The sequence below is a fragment of the Scylla paramamosain genome, chromosome 33 (genome assembly GCF_035594125.1).
Source record: "Scylla paramamosain isolate STU-SP2022 chromosome 33, ASM3559412v1, whole genome shotgun sequence".
In the NCBI taxonomy this organism is placed as follows: Eukaryota; Metazoa; Arthropoda; class Malacostraca; order Decapoda; family Portunidae; genus Scylla; species Scylla paramamosain.
Window position 1 is genome coordinate 15,279,868 of NC_087183.1, and position 5,000 is coordinate 15,284,867.

At 41.3% G+C, this 5,000-nt stretch overlaps 1 protein-coding gene across 4 annotated transcripts in view; it reads left to right on the forward strand.

Annotated features, from left to right (window-relative positions):
* Nucleotides 1–5,000, forward strand: part of LOC135089773 (rho GTPase-activating protein 32-like) — a 91,281-nt gene that overhangs the window by 8,812 nt on the left and 77,469 nt on the right. The window lies entirely within an intron of this gene.

The following is a 5,000-nucleotide window of genomic DNA, read 5'->3' on the forward strand; positions in this document are numbered from 1 at the left end:
TCTCTCTCTCTCTCTCTCTCTCTCTCTCTCTCTCTCTCTCTCTCTCTCTCTCTCTCTCTCTCTCTCTCTCTCTCTCTCTCTCGCCACTTGCACTAACCTCCCACAGTTCACATCTCCCCTCACTTCCCTCTCCCCTTCCCCTCAATAAAACCATCACTTACCCCTTCCCATACATCCCTCCCCTCACTCTCCCCTCACTCTCCCATACCTCTGCCCTCATAATCCATCCCTTCCCCTCACTGTCTCCCCTCACCCTCCCATAAACACCCACAGCTCAATGTACCCCCCATCACTTAGTTTCACCCCTCACTCTCCCCTCACTCTCCCCTCACTCTCCCCTCTCACCTTTAAGGGAGGCGAGGGACGTATTAACACCTGCTCATATCATCTTGTTTCCCTTACCTGGAGGAAAATACAAGTGTTCTTTCCCCTCAGGTGAGACTCGAGGGAGGAAAGAACAGGTGTGAAGGAAGAAATGGGTGCTCTCTCTCTCTCTCTCTCTCTCTCTCTCTCTCTCTCTCTCTCTCTCTCTCTCTCTCTCTCTCTCTCTCTCTCTCTCTCTCTCTCTCTCTCTCTTCCTTCCCTTCTTTCATTGTATTCCTTCATTCCTTCCCTTCGTGCATTACATTCCTTCATCCCTCGTCTATCCCTCCTTCCTCTCCCTCTCTCTCTTCCTCTCCCTCTCTCTCCCTCTTCTCTCCCTCTCCCTCTCCCTCTCCCTCTCCCTCTCCCTCTCCCTCCAAGAAAACATCGCATCAGTAACTTCATTTCCTCTCACACCAGCCTCGGTCATCTTCTTCCTCTTCTTCCCTCCTCCTCTTCCCTCCTCCTTCCTCCTCTTATCCTCTTTCTTCCATTTCCCTTCACATCTCTTTCCTCTTCCCAAAACTTTTCTCTGCTTTGCTCTGCACGTTTTTCCTCCTCCTCCTCCTCCTCCTCCTCCTCCTCCTCCTCCTCCTCCTCCTCCTCCTCCTCCTCCTCCTCCTCCTCCTCCACGTCCATCTTCCTTCCTCCAGTGATATTAAATGCCGCAAAGTAATAATAACAATAAAAATAATAATAATAATAATAATAATAATAATAATAATAATAATAATAATAACAACAACAACAATGACCACAATAACAGCAACGATAAAAATAACAATCACAAAGGCAATGAAAGCGATAACGAGAACAGTAATATGAAGGAAAATGGTAGTAGTAGTAGTAGTAGTAATAGCAGTAGTAGTAGTGGTTGTAGTGAAACTTTCCTAACTACAATATTGTACTAGAACACACAAAAAACTCAACTTCACATCATAGTAATAATATTAGTAGCAGCAGTCGTAATAATAGCAGCAGCAACAGTAGCAATAGCAGCAGTAGTAGTAGTACATTCCTAACTGCATAATCTGTACCATAACAAATATTACCCCGTACCTCACCTCAGTGTCTTAACAAGGTCGAAAATTTCATAAACAGAGAGGTTGAAGAAACTCTAGAAACTCCACGGGGTCATCCTGCCACGTTTCATTACTCAAGTGGTGAAGGAGAGACTGGGTGGGGGGAACACAAGGGAACATCAAGGAAGAACAGACACTAGGAAGGTGGTGGTGGTGGTGGTGGTGGAGGAGCAGGAAGAGGAGGAGAGAAAAAGAGAGAGGGTTAGAATGGAGCTCAAATATTTTTAAAAGTTCATTCTCGTTTATCAGTTTCATGGTTTTGGGTTTCATAATACCTCTCTCTCTCTCTCTCTCTCTCTCTCTCTCTCTCTCTCTCTCTCTCTCTCTCTCTCTCTCTCTCTCTCTCTCTCTCTCTCTCTCTCTCTCGTTCAAACTTTCTCCATTATTCAATCCGAGAAGGTCCTCTTGTCGGGTAAACTTGACAGAGAGAGAGAGAGAGAGAGAGAGAGAGAGAGAGAGAGAGAGAGAGAGAGAGAGAGAGAGAGAGAGAGAGAGAGATACGAGTAGACAGACAAACAAACAGCCAAAAATGCTATATTAGTCTTACACACACACACACACACACACACACACACACACACACACACACACACACACACACACACACACACACACACACACACACACACACACACACAGTAGGAAGAGCAGCAGCAGCAGCAGCAGATTGTGAGACCAGATTTCATAACGCGGCCAGCAGGAGGAGGAGGAGGAGGAGGAGGAGGAGGGTAGTCAAAATGAAGCGCAGGGAAGGGAGGAGATGGAGGAAGAAGGAGAATATCTTGAGCTGGGAAAATGCAAGGAATTCAACCGATGACGGAGGAGGAGGAGGAGGAGAAGGAGGACGAGAAGAAGAAGAAGAAGAAGAAGAAGAAGAAGAAGAAGAAGGGTGGGTAGAATAGATTAAACAAAAAAGAAGAGGAAAGACTGGAAAACGATAAGAGGAAGAGAATAAAGATTTGGTGTGGGAGGAGGAGGAGGATGAGGAGGAGGAGGAGGAGGAGGAGGAGGAGGAGGAGGAGGAAGAAGAGGAGACGTAAAATAAAGGGTAGGAAGAAGGAGTGGATGATAATAACAGAAGAACAGAAAGAGGAGGAAGATGGCAGAAGAAGAACTATGATAGAATAAGGAAAAGGAGGAGAAGACGAAGAAGAAGAAGAAGAAGAAGAAGAAGAAGAAGAAGAAGAAGAAGAAGAAGAAGGAAGAGAAGATATAACAATAGAACTAAATCAAATAAATACATAAGAAGAAAATTAAGAAAACCAGTATAAAAATTATAAAAAAAATAAATAAAAAATCAATCTAGAAAATTAATATCATGACTAACAAAAAAGAAAAGAAAAAGAAAGAAGCAGAAAACGAGGAAATCTTAGAAAACGTGAGGGAAAAGAAAACGGAGCTGGCGAAGATGGGAAACTATATCAAATGGAGGAGAGTTATCGTCAGTTTTAGCTTTTATTGGTTATAATATCGAGCGATTCCTGTGTGTAATAAACGTGGCTCTCTCTCTCTCTCTCTCTCTCTCTCTCTCTCTCTCTCTCTCTCTCTCTCTCTCTCTCTCTCTCTCATTCCTTCCCCTTTATTGCCAATCCCTTTTTTTTTCTCTCTCTTTTTGTCTCCTTTCTTTTATTCAATTACTGTCTTCCTTTCTTCCTCCTTTCTGTCTTTCTTTTTTACTTTGTCTCCTATTCTTTTGATTCTCTTTACTTATCGTTCCATTCTTTTTCATTGTTTCGTTTTTTTATCTTTCTCTTTCAAAATGATAATATTCGTTGATAATGATAACAAAGAAGAAAATGATAAGAACAAACAAAAAAAGAAAACATTAATGAAATGAAAAAAATATTTGATAATAATAATAATATAATAATAATAATAATAATGATAATAATAATAATAATAATGATAATAATAATAAGAAGAAGAAGAAGAATGATGATGATGCTAATGATGATGATGATAAGGAATGCACCTGAACAAAATAAGTAGTAGTAGTATTAGTAGTAGTAGTAGCAGTAATAGTAGTAGTTGCACTTAATTTTTTTGCTGTTACTGTTACACAAAAAATAGTAGTAGTAGTAGTAGTAGTAGTAGCAGCATTAACAACAACAACAACAACAACAACAGTGAATCGGGAAGAGGTAGTTTGGATGAGTGAATGACTGAGTGAATGAATGAGTGAGCAGGAAGAGGTGAGGCGAGGTGAGGCCGTGAGGGTTTGCTAGGTGAGTGGGCCGGCCTGCAGATAGGTGAGGGTCAGAGGTCAGGCGAGGTCAGGCCAGGTAAAGGTGAGGGGGAGGTCAGGCGGTGAGGGAAGCAGAGAGCGTTCATTTGTATGTGGTGAAGATTTGTGTGCTTGGAAAATGGTTGGTGGTTTTTTTTTTTTTTGTGTGTGTGTGTTTGTTTGTCATTCACTTTTTATGGGATGTGCTGTGACGAGTGTTCGTTCGTTTGTTTGGTTCGTTTTTTTGGTGCACTTTTCTCGTTTTCTTTTTCTTTTTTTTTTTTGTGGGTATTTAATTGTGTTTTTGTATTGTTTTGGGTTAGACTCTTGCTTTATTTCAACTTTTTCCTTTTTTTCTTTTATTATGTAAGTGTTTGTTTTGGTTATTGTTTTGGTTTGCTTTCCTTGCTCTCTTTTTCCTTCTTTCTCATTATTTACATGTATTCTTTGTTTTGGTTTAGTTTTCTCGGTTTCTTTTCCTTTTTTTATTATTTCTTTTGTTTTTTTCCTGAATATTTAAACGTGTATTTTGTTTTGGTATTGTCAGGATACTTGAAATAACTTCTTGCTATTTATTTTACTCATACACATGACACAACTTACAAACATACAACCATCCGTACACATAAAGCCATACAAGTATACATTAACACAGACCATAACAACGTACCTTCCTCCATACACACACACATACACACACATATACACATACATACATAGATACATACACACTTACATACATACATACACACATACATACATACATACCTTCCAGGCTACTATCTCCTCTTCTTCAGCGACACTCAACTGTCCCCCTCTTCTACACTGAACATCCTCGGTCTGTCCTTTACTTATAATCTGAACTGGAAACTTCACATCTCATCTCTAGCTAAAACAGTTTCTATGAAGTTAGGTGTTCTGAGACGTCTCCGCCAGATTTTCTCACCCTCCCAGCTGCTAACTCTGTACAAGGGCCTTATCCGTCCATGTATGGAGTATGCTTCACATGTCTGGGGGGTTCCACTCATACCGCTCTTCTAGACTGGGTGGAATCAAAAGCTTTTCGTCTCATCTACTCCTCTCCTCTAACTGACTGTCTTCAGCCTCTCTCTCATCGCCGCAGTGCTGCATCTCTTGCTGTCTTCTACCGCTATTTGCATGCTAACTGCTCTTCTGATCTTGCTAACTGCATGCCTCCCCTCCTCCCGCGGCCTCGCTGCACAAGACTTTCTTCTTTCTCTCATCCCTATTCTGTCCACCTCTCTAATGCAAGAATTAACCAGTATTCTCAGTCATTCATTCCTTTCTCTGGTAAATTCTGGAACTCCCTG